The 18,039-nt window shown below is 38.1% G+C and overlaps 1 protein-coding gene across 9 annotated transcripts in view; it reads left to right on the top strand.

The window, feature by feature from the left end:
• The window catches only part of HS3ST5 (heparan sulfate-glucosamine 3-sulfotransferase 5), a 220,883-nt gene that overhangs the window by 166,378 nt on the left and 36,466 nt on the right, over positions 1–18,039 (top strand). The window contains exon 3 of one of the 9 annotated variants that reach the window (XM_089528506.1): positions 5,154–5,252. The exons of the other annotated variants lie outside the window; for them this stretch is intronic. The gene's annotated coding sequence lies outside the window, so the exon portion shown is untranslated. The remainder of the gene's footprint in view (positions 1–5,153; positions 5,253–18,039) is intronic. 9 annotated transcript variants of the gene reach the window in all.

Genomic DNA, 18,039 nt, shown 5'->3' on the forward strand with positions numbered 1-18,039 from the left:
CAGGAAATGAGGCTGCCCCCTCCCTGCTTACCTTTCGCCGGCAAGCAAAAATGGTTTTATTCAGGCAGGCTTTTAATGTGTAATCATTGGATGGCTTTTACATGTATATATGGAGTGTTTGTTAGATGGAGTGGGTATTAATGATTTTAATGTTTGTAATTTTATATTGTTTTTAGCTGATGTTTTTAATTGCTTTATTGTAATATGTTTGTTAGAATTTTTATTTGTGAACCACCTTGGGTCCCTTTCAAGGGCGAAAGGTGGCATAGAAATCAATCAAACAAATAAATAAATAATCCGTTCAGCGATGCCAAAAAACATAGAGAATAATCAGCAAAACCAACCATCCTCTTTTTTCCTCTTGTAATTTCTTAAAACCAGTCCTTGGTTTCTTGCTTTGCCAAATGAAAGAAAACACAACCTTCTACCATTGTTTAAATGGCACATCATTTAATAAGACAGGAACAGCTTCGTGCAAAAGCAAGATTTTAGGCAAAACATTACTCTTATTTGTAGATATCATACCCAATAATGACAAATTTCACACTTCTGTCAGTGATAATATTGTCTGAGCTAGTGTTGCCAGAATGGCCATGCTAAGTTGACAGAGGCATAAGCAGAGTTGGGCTTGTGTGATCATTGTGCATGTGGCTGCATCTTAAAGTATACAGACTTGTCATGCGAAAGTGCATTGCCTCTTTGCACATTGTACATTGCAGTTGTACAGTGTTTTTTCTACCAAGTGCATTGACTATTAATCAAAGGAGCCCTGGTGGCACAGTGGTTAAATACCAGTACTGCAGCCACAAGGTTGTGAGTTTAATCCCAGGCAGGGCTCCAGGATCCACTCAGCCTTCCATCCTTTCATAGGTCGGTAAAATGAATGCCCAGCTTGTTGGGGGCAATTGGTTTACACATTGTAAAATATTTAGGGAGTACTAGGTTACTGATAAGCAGTATAGAAATGTACTTGCTATTGCTATTGTATATATTGTGGTACTATGCTATCAGTATAGGGGTTGCTTAACATAATTCTGTTAGTGAATATTTGTGGTATGCTGAACCAATGTGGGATCTTGGCCCCTTGTGTGATATTTCTCTGCTCTTAAATTTTACTTCTAGAAGATGGCAGCTGTGCAGCATCACATTCCATGAGTGATTCTTTCTCCATTACCCCCCACCCCCATCCCAGAAAATTCCTAAGCATACCTCCAGCTACAGGAGATTTCTTGTCTTGTGTAAGGAAATGCATACTGAATCTGTTGTGTTCATAAGAAATGATCTACTTACTATCTTCATCTGTCTACTTTTAGAATTCCTAACTTCTTACATTCAATGCTAATTTTATTACCAAAGTATGCAGTTATGAAATATAATTCTATTTTACTTGTTCTTGTAGTATATTTATATTATGCAAATAAATAAATAATAATAAAATATTTTTTATTATTATCCCGCTTTTTGCCAAGCAATCAAAGCGGCGTACAACAGACTAAAATATATCCATATATATACACAGTACCCCCCCTTAAAAACAGATTAAACAGTATAAAACTAAAACTAACATTTTAAAATCCAAACAATAGCCATGGGCAGAGTTCAATAAATAGGGAAGTCTTATTCGTGGCTGATTATTTTATTCCGGGAAGGCCTGCTGGAAGAAATCCATCTTAATGGCTTTTTTGAAGCTCTCTAGATTGGTAATTTGACAAATTTTGTCAAATGCATGAAACATTTTGGCTAGTGTTACACTCATAGCTTGATATTCATTTTGCTTTAGAATAATGTTATTGATTTATGTGGAAACTTGGAATGTTTAGTATTTTCAGCTTTAAAATAAATATTCAGAAGTAGCTTTGCACATTATGATTAACCCCACTGTGTGTTGGAAAATGACCCGGCACATTCCCTCTCATTTGACTTTTTCACCAAAGAAATGGACAGGGCACTCACTGAATTTCTTGACTTTTTTGAGTGGTTAACACTCAATCTTATGGATATAGTGGTGTTTCTTTTGCTGAGTATCCAGGTAATCCACTACTCTTGACTAGTGTAATTGGATTATTTGTTTATTGATCATATTTATCATCTGCCTTTCAGTCAACTTATTTTCAAAGTAGCTTACAACATGCAATATAAAGAACTGCTCTTATTCCTGCAGGCAAAGTCAGAGGCTATAGTGTCACTTGTCTCATTTCTATAGTCCCAAGGGAACTGGAAAATTGAACAGCTATTTCTGTGCAGATACTCCTTCTTTGGCTGATGGCATCTTGTTGACATGGTATTTGTGGAAGAGAAGATGGATCTTAGTTCTTCCAGCTAGAGGCCAAGGCCAGAATGTATTTCCTATCATATATTTTACTCCCCCCCCCTCCGTTTCAAATGGCTTATTTCCAGCATATTGCTGAAATTCCACAGCAAAGATTTTGGGAAGCAAGAACAGAGCCTACCAAAAAGACCCTTTAGGACCACATACAAACCATGGGCTGCATGTAGCTCACTCCAGTACACAGTATATTGCACAAGCATCCCAATCCAGACTTTGCTTATTCAGGTGATCATGCAAAGTATAATATATTGTAATATAATATAATATACAATACATTATATTACATTCAGTAATAATTCATACCACATTAGTATGATCATTTTCCAACTGTCAGGGGCCAGTGGTTGCAGTTGTTTGAAGGTTGGACTATGACTCTGGCAAACAGGGTTCTAATCCCCACTCGGCCATGGAAACCCACTGGGTGACCTTGGGCAAGTCACACTCTTTCAACCTCTGGGGAAAGCAATGGCAAAGCTCCTCTGAACAAATCTTGCCAGGAAAACCCCATGATGGAGCCACCCTAGGGTTGCCATAAGTCAGAAAGGACTTGAAGACACACAACAACAATGAAGGGGCTATATCTTGCATATTTGGAACTTTCACCAAGTAACAGAAATATGACTCTCTTGCTGTAAGTGTGTAGTGAGCACTACCCTTGGGACTTGCATTGTGTATAGAACATTGTAGCACACATTGAAGAAGATGCGAAAGAGGTATAGCTAGCCTTCACTGAACTGTTCACCTCACTGTGGCATTTCAATAGATTAAAAAAAACAAAATCACAGCAGTTTCCTGTGTGAATGTGATAGGCTTCTTCCCCATCTCCTCTTGACCTAACTTTGAGAGATGGTGGAATGAAGATAAATCTTGTTAAATTCCCCATTCTGGGTGCTGAGCGGGGGGACTCACTACTACACAATAGGAATTTAATTCTTTTGCCTAACTTTTCTGCACACTATGCCCAACCTCGACTTTCATCCACACCTTTGGCCTTGTCTTAAGGTGGGACAAGTGCTTGAAAGATATGTTGATGTCCAAGGATGCCATTTTCATGAGTAGGGGCAGGGCTTGCCATGACAGAATAGTAGATCATCTTTCTTTGCTGCAAAACACCTGCTATATGCTTGAAATACCAATACATCTTCTTTTGCACCTACAGCCTGTCTCATCTTGTCCATTCTTGAATCTGTTTTGGTGTGGTGGCCATCATCAACCCAAATCAGCACATGGGGAGACAGAAGACCTGTGTCTGAATGGAGGGGTGAACAACTCCTGTGAACTATGAATTATCTTGACTTTTGTAAAGATAAATGAAATACTTTTAAAGTAATTTTTATGGTGGTGTATGGGTATTCAGATATTGAAAGCCAGTGTGTTGTAGTGGTTTGAATGTTGGACTATGACTCTGGAGACCAGGGTTCAAATCCCCACTCAGCCACAGAAAATCACTGGGTGACCTTGGGTGGGTGCCAAGAAAACCCCACAATAATAATAATAATAATAATAATAATAATAATTTGTTTTATTTATATACCACTATTCCAAAGATCATAGCGGTGAACAGCAAGTAAGCTAATTAGCAAGTAAGCTAATTTGCCCCCAACAGTCTGGGTACTCATTTTAGCGACCTCGGAAGGATGCAAGCCTGAGTCGAGCTTGGGCCCTTTTGCTGGTCTTGAACTCACAACCTTGTGGTTTTGAGTGAATGGCTGCAATACAGGCATTTAACCACTGCGCCACCAGGGCTCCAATAGGTTTGCCTTGGAGTTACCATGAGTCAGAAATGACTTGATGAAACAAAACAACAACAATGGGTATTCAAGATCAGAAATTATAATATTTAAGAAACTTAATTCCAACTCCAAAACTAAATTTAAAATGCAATCATACTATTCAGAAGTGAATTGCATTGTATTTAATAGGACTCACATTTAAACTGGTTGGGACACCCTGTTGCATAGTCCCAACTAGTAGAACCAGTCAGTCAATCAAATCCTGTAAAATACTACAATGGGTTTTGGATATGTGGTAATTCCTTGCAAAACCTGCTTGTGTGTAGCTGTCACAGGACACAAAATCAAGCGCTTTGTATGCCCTTCTAAATGACAATTTCCAAGCTCTGGGATTTGAACTCTGGTTTCCTAGAATCCTGGTCCATTACTCAAACCAGACTAGAATAGACACACTGAATGAACTGGATTTACCTAGGTGTTGACTCACCATTCTGCAATTGATTGAATAGGTCTCCTCTTGTTGGGATTAAACAATAAGATACCATCTAATATTGAATAGCCCTCCAAAATAGATAACCTAACCATTAAGAGTGATTGAAACTTTATCTGGAGCAGAGCCTGGACAGAGGAGGGTATAAATATTGGGTTGGATACATGTGTTTCTTTACACAAATGTAAAAAAAATTCCAACACTAAGGGAAACTTTAAGTGAATATTGAAATACATTGCTAGTTTACCAGAGGGATTTGGGGTTGTTTTTCTTATAAAAATATGTCTTTCTTCTGTTTCCGCATGATAAGACAGAGGTCTATAAGCTGGCAAGGATCTGAAGAGCTACTTTAGCTGCACTCAGGGGTTTGGGCATAGCCAGTGGGGATTTTTACTCCTCCCTCCTTTGAACAGAAGACTTCCATGCCATCTCACAAACTGCTTTTAAACCTCTCCTCAGGCAGACAGGGCCTACTGTTCAAGAAACAAAAAAAAAACCCAAAGCCTCCTTTTGTATGTAGTTCTTTGGATCCAAGCCACTCTTTATAAAAAGGATAATAAAAGCCATCATTTTGCTTACCTTAACTTCTATTTTATTCCAGTTTTCAAAACCAAAGGTACACTATGAACTTTCCCCAAAAAATGAAAAGTAGTTTCGAGGAGGAGGAGTTGGAGCAGGGAAAACAGCTGTAAAGAAAAAGGTGGGATTTGTAGTTTGGTTCTAGCCATGGAAAATTAATTGTTGGTTGTGTAAAATGTGACATTTTAATCTTAAATATACAAATCAATACTATCTTGCCACTTTAAAACAATAAAGTTATTTTTTTAAAAAAAAATACAACTAAATTTTGGGAAGGAGTGATTGCAATACTTATCTATTATTATTATTATTATTATTATTATTATTATTATTATTATGTTTATTTATATCTCATCTTCCTCCCAGTACAGAGACTCAAGGTGACTAACAAATTTAAAACAGTCTAAGTTAAAACAGTATAAAACATTAAAAATACAAAGTTTAAAAACAATTAGACAATTCAAACAATTAAAAACATTACATTATTAAAATTTAAGAATTTAAAACTTATCAAACCCTGTAAAATGTCACAATGAGCTCCCTCAATATGTGGTAATTCCTTGAAAACCCTATTTCTGTGCAGCTGTTACAAGACACAAAAAGTCTTTTAATGGCTTTTTAATTGATAATTTCCAAATTCTGAGATAGTCTGTCCTCCTGCTTGTGGCGGTGGCTGCCTACAACCTCCTAGATACAGGCACAGAGCCAGCATGGTCAAGGTTTACAGGTTGTTCTGCAGTGCTGACCATGCTCTTAGTAGTGACTGTAAGTGGTGGCCAAGTAAATGTAATGTGATTAATGCAAGAGTTCTAGTCCTTCTAAATATTTGCAGGACAAATGGCGAAGCAAACTTCCTTCCTGGGGAACAGTGTGTGTTAATGATGGGTAACCTGCCCACATCCCCAGGGAAAAAAACAAGCCACTCAAGCCAAATCAGTCTTCTTTTACATAGAACAAACTAGTTGAGCAGTGTTAAAAGCTAGGTATTGATTTGTGCCCAGACTGAGAGTCATGCGCTGATGTAAATGAAAATGTGTCAAGAGTCAATATTGATTTTATTTTTAAAGCTAGGTTGTCCCCAGGGAAATACTGCCAGACATTCTGCTATGCTTGTCAGTGAGTGAAATAAGACCCTTTTCCACAAGGCTACACATGTCCAAGCATCAAATTTCCTTCTTTTACTGAAGTAAAATGGACATGATGCCGAGCACAGCTGATGTCAATAGCTTCTTATTTGAGAAAACTGTTTGGCGAAGGAGAAAGAGAATCAGATTTTGAAGGGCACAATGGGCAAGATACAGATTAGGAATCTGAAAACTTTCCAGGAAAAGTATGTTAAATTACACTAAATTTGTTTTATAAGAAGTGATAATCCTCACGTAAGAGCCACTGGAAAGCATAGTGCCATTTTGAGGCATAAAGAAAATATGGATTCAAATACCAATCAGTACTTTCAGAAAGAAGAATGGGCAGTTGAGTTTAAAAATTTTTTGGTGCATTTCAGATAATAGATGTTTATAGCATCCCAAGAACTTCCAGATCAGTCTTCTTTCCACCAGGTACCATTTGGATATGATGGACCACAGTTTCCACTATCCCCATCCAGTATGGCTAATGTCTGGGGTGACTGGAATTTGTAGTTCAGCACATCTGGAGGGTATGAGACTGGAGGGAGTGATACTGTAAAGAGTCTTTGGATTCCTATGGAGTGGCAATAGATGCAGCAAAAAACTTGTTCTATGCTGCACGTATTGCGTCTGCGAGGTCTCGTCCAACATAGCTGTTCAGGTTGGTTAAAGAATTAACTCAGTTACCTTCTGCCCTAAACCCACTTTTAGAACCAACTAAAGCCTGCTGCGACGCTTTTAATTACTTTTTTGCAGATAAAATATCTCAGATAAGAGTCGATTTGAATGCAGGCATTTTAACAGGAACAATTAGAGAGATGTCCAGTGACTCTGTGGACTGTATTAAACTGGATCACTTTGAGCTTGTAAATACTGATGAAGTGGACAAGCTCCTTGGAAGTGTAAGGAAGACAATGTGCCCTCTCAATCCTTGCCCATCATGGTTGACTGCCCAGGGAGGGGATGTAGTAAAAACATTATTACAGTCTATAATTAATACAATCTCATTCACTGGGTTGCAATGAGTTGAAGCTGACTTGAAGACAGTTAACAACAACAACAACAAAATACCAACAAAGTTGGTAGACTTTCCAGCTTTCAGAGGGGAACTGATAACATTCCCAGAGATATATCTTAAGATGTAAACCCCATTGAACTCATTATGACTTGTACACTGGCAACCCAAGCTCTCCTGCTCTTGACTTGGGAGAAGATGCACTGCCTCCATCATCATTGCCCATCCTCTGTCTTCAGGCAGAGAATGCAAAGAGATTAGTGCTGGCTGGACAAACTCACCAACACAACTCTGAAAGTACTCCCTCAGAATTAGGCATCATAGTCAGAATGCTCTCGGAGGCTGCCTGTGCTGCCTGAGTAGAACTAGATCTGAGATGACCACCTTTTGGTTACAGCATTTGTTGCAGCCTTGGAGTAGCTAGCCAAGGTCTCAATATGATGGGCCCTTCCAAATAGTAGTGTGTACCCTTTCACTGTCCTTGAAACTTTGCTGCCTGAAATGGGTGCTCACTCTGCCTAATGGGAGGGGCAGCTCTGACGTCGCTGCAGGATTGGCAGGCATAAACTATTATCAAACTTTAGGTACAAAATAGATAAAATACAGTATGTACAGCCATGTTCTAAAGTGTTGTGTGCTAAAAACCATGGATGTTCCCTTTGAGCAACTATCCTCTATAGTCCCTGAAAAATATGGACCATCTTGCCATCTGCATGAGGCAAAAGGAGCTGTTGGTAGAAGTGGAAATGGCAACTTGAAGCACATAAGTTGGTAATCTGGATAGTACAAGACTAAAAACATTTGGTAGTTGTCTTTCTCCCCACTTTTTAAATCTGTAAAATACTGTTGAATCCTACTAGTTCAAAGTAAAGGACAGGCAGTGAATACAATCATATTTTATCTCACCCTACTCTCTCCAAAAAACTGCTCAACAATAAAGTATATTATGTAAAGTTATGCAAATGAAGCATCCATGTCTTCCAATAAAATGGACAGCTTTGCTTTCATGAAATTATGGAGCTTATTGCTCAGCATTTTAAACCGGCTCCAGCCTCCTGGAGGCAAGGATTATTGCACACTAAATCACCATCAAATCGCCAACCTCCATCAACCTGGGTCCCAGCCGTGCTCCACCAGCACTTTTTAGAAGTCAGAAAGCTTTCCAGCTTCTAAAAAGTGCTGGCAGAATGTGGCTCGGACTAGGCTGGGACCCGGGTTGATGGCGCCTGGCAGTTCAAGAGGCTGGAGCCAGGAGACTGGAGCCAGTTTAAAATGTTGAGTGATAAGCCCCATATTTAGCACTACCATTTTGTAATCTTTGGAAAATGAGGCCTAATTATTAAGACTCTAATCATTTGTTGCCTCATAGAAAATATGGCTCTAAGCAACAATTAAAAGAATAATAAATTTAAAAATTGGCTATTTTAAGCGTGTTCAACTCTACCACACCCCATTACACCTCCAATATTTAGAAACTTCGAAATCCAAAAGAAAGAAAGGAGGGACATGAGTGGAGATCACTGTCTCTTCACTATACTGATGGGATTGTTTTAAAAGGAGGAAGAAGAGCACAGAGTATCACTGAGCATTGATATACTGTTGTAAACTGCTGCAGCACTGATGCTTTGCCTATTCTTCTGGTTGGTATGTGCTGTGTAGCCTGGGGAATACAATAGCCTATTATTGGACATGAGGCTGAAGACTGCATTGCTCTAATGGGGCAATTAACTTTAACACTCAGCAACTCTTGATCTGCAGAATTTTGTGTAAGATTACAATGATGAGGTGAAGATTAACACTTCTGGGTGTAACGGGACTGATGAGACATGCCTTATTAATCCTCCAAGAAAAGCTTAATTGGACACTGGAGTAACCTTGCTTCATTGTTACATGCTGCCAATTCCCTGGGAGACTGAAGTAGTTGGGATGTATGATAGCAAATGTTATTATAATTAGGCACATGAAGACTAATCATTCCCCTCTTTAGGAAAAGCATATGCCAGTTTCTTCAGCTATCACTCAGTATTTTGAATTAAATAGCAATTAATGTGAATAGCCATCAGGCACAGCCAAACAGGAAACTTCTTTGCGAGACCCAGTTCCTAATTTCAAGAGAATTGTTTCAAATTTTCTTCCCATGAGCTGATAAAAGCACAATCACATTTACTTTAATAGTCACATTTGTTTTTATTATTTGGAGTTCATTATTTCACCAGACTCTCTTAGACTTGATGTGTGTGTGTGGGGGGGGGGGGGGGTAGTGCAGAGCTCAAAAGATATCCAGATTTTTTTCTACTAGAAATACTTTTGCTCTGAAGAAAAGTTTCCTTGATTGGAAAAGTCAAATATGATTAAATGGATGAAACTGAGTTTGTTGATTTTGTACATGAAAGAGCAGGTCCAATCCACTTTGAAGTATGATGTTCCCTATGAGACACTGGGCCAGGTGACAAATGTTAAGCGAAAGGTGAAAGAGATAAATTTGGATTATCTCCCTTTTATTCCCAACTCATCTGAAGGTCTGAAGACCATAACATGTGTCCGATGTTCAGACTTTTGATTAAACATGAAGTTTGAAAGATGTCCAATGGACATGACTGTGATTCAAAATAACCAGCTAGCCAAAAGGTCTAATCTATGTGATGAAGTAGTTGCATGGATAAATGTGACTGAAATTATAAGAATGATAAAATGATATGTGATATAAAGCATACAGTGAATGAAAATGTAAGCGCTGCAGAAGGGAGCATCTCAGAGGGAGCATGGGATGAAACTCTGTTGTTATTCTTCAGATGGCTGGTTATAGTTGCATGCTGTAGTTATGTTCTATATTAAAATGAATATCAGTATGCAAAAGGATATTGTAACACTTTTGAGACTGTTAGTCACAGTTAACCTCAAAGGTTCTGTAAGAATCCTTTGCATACTATCATGATTATGTCTCTGTATTCTACTAAAACGAATAGTTTAAGTCACTTCCTAAGAGATTATGTCTATTCTTGGACAAAGCCAGAAAATTTCTATTACAGCACTTTGTACTTTGCATGTTTTCACAACTGATACTTCATTTGTAATGCAACATTACCGTGAGCCAAGTTGGAATGAGAGACTTATCCAAGGCTATCCAAAGGCAATGAGGCTAAGGAAAGTTTCAGCTCAAGGACACTTGCAATCATACCAAGTATTCTGCATCATCCTGGCTCCAAGTAAATAGGATTAAAATTATGAATCATTCTGTGCTTTCCAGGAATATCCTAGAAATTGTGACTGTTTTTCTAAACAAAAATAGTTTTCATATACAATGCTGAAAAGATTTTTTTTAATGTGTGTGGGTTTTCCAGGCTATGTAGCCAAATTCTGGAAGAGTTTATTCCTCATGGTTTGCCTGCATTTGTGGCTGGCATCTTCAGAGAGTGGTGGCATGGAAGTGTGTAGGGTGTGTGTTTGTGTGTGTGTGTGTGTGTGTGTGTGTGTGTACTTGTGTGATCCATGGTTGGGAGGAAGTGATTTACATGTTAATTGTGTGTTGGTCTGTTGTTGAATGGCCTCGGAGTAGGAGGATATGCAAAGTGGATGTGTGCCTATTTAATAAGCAATCCATTGTCTGTGGGGAAAACCCCTGACCCTGGGAGGTGTTCATTTGCATGAACTGAGTCTTGATTTTGGTTTTCTTCAAGACTGATAGCCAAACTACCAAGTTCTGCCAGGGCTGGTTTGGCAGACCCCACTGGTCACTTCTCTCCAGGCTGAAAAAGAGCCATTGTTGAGCACCCTTTGGGTTCGGCCGGTCAACCAATTACAGATCCATTTGACAGTTACTTTTTCTAGCCCACATTTTACAAGCTTGTTTGTAAGAATGTCATGGGAAACCTTGTCAAAGGCCTTACTGAAATCAAGATATACTATATCTACAGCATTCCCTTCATCTACCAAGCTGGTAATTTTATCAAAGAAAGAGATCAGATTTGTCTGGCATGACTTGTTTATCTGAAACCCATGTTGACTTTTTGTGATTATGGAATTGCCTTCTAGATGTTCACAAACTCTCTGTTTAATGATCTGCTCCAGAATCTTTCCTGGTATTGATGTCAGACTAACTGGATGATAATTGTTGGGATCCTCTTTTTTCCCCTTTTTGAAGATGGGGACAACGTTTGCCCTCCTCCAGTCTGCTGGGATCTCTCCTGTTCTCCAGGAGTTTTCAAATATGATTGCCAATGGCTCCGATATTACATTTGCCAGTTCTTTTAGTACCCTTGGATGTAGTTCATCTGGTCCTGGAGACTTAAATTCATTTAGATTAACAAGGTATTCCTCTACTATCTCTTTACTTATTCTGTGCTGAAATTCTCCTATTCTGTCCTCTGCTCCATTATCCTCACGTTGAGCAGCCTTTGCCTTTTCTGAGAAGACTGAGGCAAAGAAGGTGTTGAGTAATTCTGCCTATTCTCTGTCCCCTGTTAGCATATTGCCATCTTTTCCACGTAGTGGCCCTACCATTTCCTTCTTCTTCCTTTTGCTGCGGACATATCCAAAAAATCCCTTTTTATTCTTTTTAACCTCTCTAGCAAGCCTGAGTTCATTCTGCACTTTAGCTTTTCTGACCTTACCCCTACAAATGCCTGCTATTTCTTTGAATTCCTTTTTTGTGATTTCCCCTCTGCCTCTGCTGTAGATTTCCTTGGATGCCTCTGTTGTTGTTATCCACCCTCGAGTTGATCTTGACCCATGGTGACCCTATAGATGAGACATCTCCAATATTCCCTGTCCTCCACTGCTCTGCTCAGTTCCAGCAAATTCATACCCGTGACCTCTTTCATAGAGTTCATCCATCTAGCATGCGACCTTCCTCGCTTCCTATCCACCTTCCTAACTGTCCACCTCTTGCGTCCATACATGATAATAGGGAATACAGTGGCTTGTACAATCCTAACTTTTGTGCTCAATTGTATATCTTTACATTTTAGGATCTTTTCTAGTTCTTTCATAGCTGTCCTCCCCATTCTCAGTCTTCTTATGATTTCTTGACTGCAGTCCCTGCTCTGATCAATGTTTGATCATAGGTATGAGAACTCTTTTACTGTTTCTGTTTCCTCATTGTCAAATTTGTGTAAATTTTCCATGGTCATTATTTTTGTTTTCTTTATTTTCAACTTTATTTTCAATTTGCACTTTCTTCTTGGTCTTCTTTAGCAGTTGCTCTAGGTCTGTGATGTTATCTGCTAGTAGTATTGTGTCATCTGTATACCTTAGATTGTTGATATTACTTACACCTATTTTCATTCCTCCTTCTTCTGTTTTCAAGCCTACTTTCTGTATAATATTTTCTGCATATAAGTTGAACAGCTAAGGTGAAAGGATGCAGCCTTGTTTATAAAGAGTCATTGGTAAAGATTCCTTTTTTTTTTTCATAACAATGGCTGTACAAGATACCTAACAATGTTGTAATAGAAAGGTGTATTATATGCTACTAGTTGTTTGTTTCTTTCACACTCAGAACAGATATCCTTCAATATCAGCTGAACTGAGAACAGACACATCTTGACAAAATCCAGGCTTGTGATTAACATAATAATATTTTTTTTCATGATCATGTTCAGTCATCTGTGTATTTGATGCTTATGGCCCAGTTATAATACCTTATTTCCATTTCTATTACTGCTTCAGTCAGGCTATTGAGAAAGTCCAAACTACTTTCTTGTGTCATATGTTGGATGTCCCTAACTGCAGAAATTCCAGACGTATGTCTGGAAAGTGGAGTAAACCTTTTGGAAACTAGCACCTACATCCAATCTGATTAGGATGGTGCATTCATTTTTCACGCTCTTTTGCATAAATTTCAGATCTGTCCTGATGAGTGAATTACTGTGTGATGTTTATTGGAGCATAACGTATTACTACCCAAATGGCTAATTCCAAATTTGGCAGGAATAATCATGATTAATCCTCTGCTATCCCCCTCCTGTTTCAACTGTTTTTAAAATGTCCCAGTTTTCCCTTCTCCTCTCTCCCCACCCTTGTCCCCAGCTTACGTCCATTGAGTTCCAAGTGCAAAAGGAATTGTCAAAGTCATTCTTCCCAAACACCATGCTGCAAGGAGCCTGTCCAGAAGCCAGGCACTGGAGAAACAGGCTTTCTGGTTCTGTCAACAGGGATAGTGACTTTGCCTTACTGGGTAACTGAGTAAAAGTGTTGCCACTTATATAATGGATCATAGAACCAGCATAGGCTGTCAATAGGATTTTTAGCTCTCTGCAGCTGTAACTCTCTTTTTTTTAAAAAAAAAAAATCACATCGTGGGTCCCACTATTAGAAGAAAAGCATTAGGTAACTATAATATATTAAAAGAAATAGTATTAGCCCTTTTGATTGATCTAATAAAGGTGTTGCCATAATATGGATTTCAGAACTTTTCTGTTGTCCAGCTATTTGCCACTTATTTCTGATTCTTTAGCTGACATAAGGTTTTTAAGACCAGCAAGCATCTAAGAAACCTACAGGAATACATATTAAAGTATCATGTTTACAGTGGAATTCAAATATTGAACAAGTCCACTAATCCATATTTTATTCTAAAGCGTTAGATATCCCAATGGAATGACCTGTCTCTCTACTAAAAGCAAGCTCAATTGCATTATCTTCTGTTTGTTCAAGAGATAAGCTTAGCAGCTGTTACGGTTACATAACTTTACATTCAGCCTTTTGCAAAGAAAGAATGCCATCTTAAAGTACTAGCCTTTTTGTTAATGCTTTACAGGAAAGTAATTTTAATGCAGACACAGATTAAAATGCTAATGGTTTGTTTGTGTGTGTGTGTGAGTGTGTAGATATTATGTTATTGTGTGAAACATATTAGCCACATGCACTATACTACTAGCAAAAGCTCATTCATTCGGACTAAATCGTTCTCATTTGGATTGAAAGTTTTGATGAATTAATTAGTACCATTACCTCCAGCTAAAGTACAGATTTTAACTAGATATTAATTGGAAAAATGCAAATAAAAACATCTGCAGTCAGTAATGCACTATCTAATAATATTGACAAATATTTCATGTGAGTTTCTTTACTCAAAGCATAATTCTACACATCTCTACTCAGCAGCAAGCTCCCCTGAGTTCAATGGAGTTTACCTTCAAATATATGGATACATACAAAGTTGAAACCTGAGGCAATGTATTGAGGATGATTCTATCCACTGACTGTTCAGCCAGGTTAATTGTATAAATTAAATTTCAGCATGAAAATTAACCATGAAATATTATCAGTTCACAGTTCAATATCATAACTTTTATTTTTCATTTGTTAGAAGCAGAAAAGTGACCTAGTAAAAACCTGTTAATTAGTGAAGAGTTCTATTTCTTAAATATTTATTATGCATTTTTAGATAATAAATTTCTATTAAGTGGGATTGCACATTTATTATTATTTAATAATAATAATAGTTTATTTATATTTTCCTGCCTCTCCCAGATGGATTGAGGCAGGATTACAGTCCACTAAAATACATACATCAATACATAAAATACATATAAAAACACATCAATAAAATTAATAACAATTAATTTTAAAAACTAACTCATCATCAAGTGGCAATGTAATAAAGTTATACAATGGTCAGAAGAAGTCTCTTACACAAGTTCAGTCGGGTAAGCTCACCAGAAGAGAGCCATCTTAAGTGCCCTCTTAAATGCCTCCAAGGAGCTAATAAGACGGGTCTCTTCCGGAGGACCATGCCACAATTTTGGAGCAGCTGATGTAAAGGCTCTCTGGCAAGTCGATATAAGGAAGTCGATATTTAGGCATGTACTTACATTTTTCTGTGAGATTTCTTTTCAGGAGCTGATGGCATAAAATTTCCACTGAATAATAAGCCCCTTTGATTCATACATTGGAAAACTGATTTGACAACTAGGATTGCTTAAAGGGAAACTGCTGGTGGTACATGTGTAGTATTTTCTTTTCCTTTTCCTTTGAAGAACTATCACAAAAATCATTAAATCAAAATTTGCTTAATACTCAGATTTTTTCACTCCTTTCTGGCCCAGTCCTTTTCTGAAGATGAGATGTCGGCTAAACACTATGCCCCAAACATGGCAGGAAACCATGTTATTGGCCCGTCTGTTTAGAAATGCATGCACAAAATAAACATACTAATAATAAACACAATAAAAGACTTCAAACTTTCTTCTGCTGCATTTGTTAGCTTAACCTTCCACATTTCTTCTTATCCCATATGGCTAAGCAATCTATGGTCTGGTACAGACCACCCGAAAAGGGCGATCTGCCTGAGCCTAGTTTTGCTCCGTGGGGAGTCTGCAACCTCCAGACCACAGGACTTCCCTGTGGAGCAAAAAGAACCCGCAAAAAGTGGGTTCTTCTTGCAGCGCAATTATGACGCCGCAATGCACCAATGGCATACTCACAACATCATAATGGCATCGCACAGTGCGGACGCTAGGTGTCCTGCACCTAACAATGGTGGCACCCATCTGTCCAGGGTGCCACTATTGTTACGCCCTCATCACGTGCCCACCAATTGAGCAAACTTCATTTTTGTTAATGAAGATTTTGAAGGAAGAGTTTCTAGATGGCAGCACATGCCACATCATTTGTTTGTCTCATCACATTTACTCTTAAAAGCAGATATCTCTCAGTTTCTAAACAGGGAAGATATAACAACATCTTAAAAATTCATTCCTTAGGCTTAACGGTAGACAATCAAGTTCTTTTAACCCAAATCTGGCCCTCCTCCCCGTAACTCAGTTCTGAAAAAGAGGAGAGGTCCTCAAGCGTTCTTGGAAGTTCCCTGGCCTTACCCCTAATTCCAACTGCATGAAATCTGATTGTGTTTATTCAGTTCTGAGGGAAAGACACTTATCGTAAGCTCCAGTGCTTTACTTGGCATGCCCATTAAAGTCTTGGACTAAAAATGTTCTATTCCTATGCTTTCCATGTTCTTTCGACCATGGGTACCAAAGTAACACATTAACTTAGTTAACTGTGGTATACTTATACCTGATTCTGGGCCTGTCTTATTTATCTGTTTGTGTATTTGCCATCATAGTTTCTCAGTGATCAAGTAGTTTAACTGCTTTTAGAAACTTGTTCAGATTTATTAAAATATACACACACACACCCCACACACACACCTCTGTTGCAATATATCACTGGATTTTATTCACAAAATGCCAGCTGTCAGTAACTTCAACATGTCTAGACATCAATTTTCTATACCAAGACCCTTCAGGATTGAACAAACTGTCTAAAAGTTCAAATGAAAACAAAACTGGAACTGGCCAAAAGTCCAGTTCAAATTTTTTGGGAAATATTTTCTTTTTCTATAAAGAGGGCAGTGTGGGCTACAGATGATTTCAAAGGTGAATCATTATTCATGGAGGCTTCACGAGAAGTAAGTTGCCCTTTCTTTTTACCCCCCTCCCCAAAAAAATGGTGAGGGGAGCAAAAAATCAGCACTTCGTAAAACCTTCACCACTGGTCTAAATTTTTGTTCTTTCTTAAACATTTCAACTTCGTTCTATGTAAAAACAAAATCATCTAACTAAAGCCAATGAAAAGTGTATGGCAATGCATTCTTTGACCTGAATATTAATGGACAGATTCAGTCTCAAAACCTAGAATTGAAAGGCTCTGTTCATCAGCAATTCCCAGAGGGTCATATTTCTCAACACAAAATTAATCTCTTTTAGTCATCGCAACTCAATGCCATTACCCACAAAGTAAATGCTAAAGGTTTTCAGTGAGAATATGTTGAGGGTAACTGTTGCTAGAATAAAAATAATAGAATATAAGGAACAATAACATTTAGGAAGCAATATGAAGAAAAGAAATGTATTCTAAATTTGAAAGAATGATGACATGTAGATGTACCTAGCAAGAAACTATGCTCCCTTATTTGGCAGTGTTTATTGTTTCTAATTTTAATGCCAGATTAAATAATGTGACATTGTGCTTAAATACACTGGCCAGAAGTTGTGACCAAGCCCTATTTTTGTAAATCCTGGTATATCAGCCATTGTAATTCTAAATTAAGTTAAGATACATGGAGTTTTCATATTACCTGAAGCCAATCTATGTGCTTGCACGCACATGCGCGTGCGCGCACACACACACACACACACACACACAATCTCATTGAACAATACAGAATGGGTTGCTGCTGAAGAAAATGAGAATTGCCCAAATCTGGCCTAATTTGGGAGGAGGATTATTCTGCCATCCACTAGCACTAACACAATGATCTCACATTGTTTAAACAGCTCTCCCCAGTCCCTCAGAGTATATATTTCCTTATGGCAAGGGGCTGTAAGGGACTGGATGGTCTGAGAAACTTTCCTTTTATAAACTTCTTTAACTTGTTATGCTAAGAGATGCCACAGTGGGTACTTTTCACAAATCGGACTAAATTTCCAACATCCTGTATTGGAAACCATTCTACAAAAATATGTTTTATCTCTCAGTTGCCTTAGGATAGAACAGGAAATTATTTAACTTTGAGTAGAATAGACAGAAGAAACTATTTTAGACTTTCTGAAAGTACAAAAAGCACAGGTAGTTAAGTTGGCCTTTTAGAGGAGAAAAGAAAACCACAGGAGGGCAAGACATTTTTCACACCCAATTAAAATCTCACAAAATAAAGAGCAATTTATTCTTCAGAACTCTTAATCAGGCAGAATATTAGATAAAGGGAAGGCAGTGTTGGAGAGACAGAGAAAAAGCAGAGAGTGCTGTCTGTGTTCCCCAAG

The sequence above is a fragment of the Sceloporus occidentalis genome, unplaced genomic scaffold (genome assembly GCF_023333645.1).
Source record: "Sceloporus occidentalis isolate IW3139 unplaced genomic scaffold, rSceOcc1.0.p SCAF_6, whole genome shotgun sequence".
NCBI classification, from domain to species: Eukaryota; Metazoa; Chordata; class Lepidosauria; order Squamata; family Phrynosomatidae; genus Sceloporus; species Sceloporus occidentalis.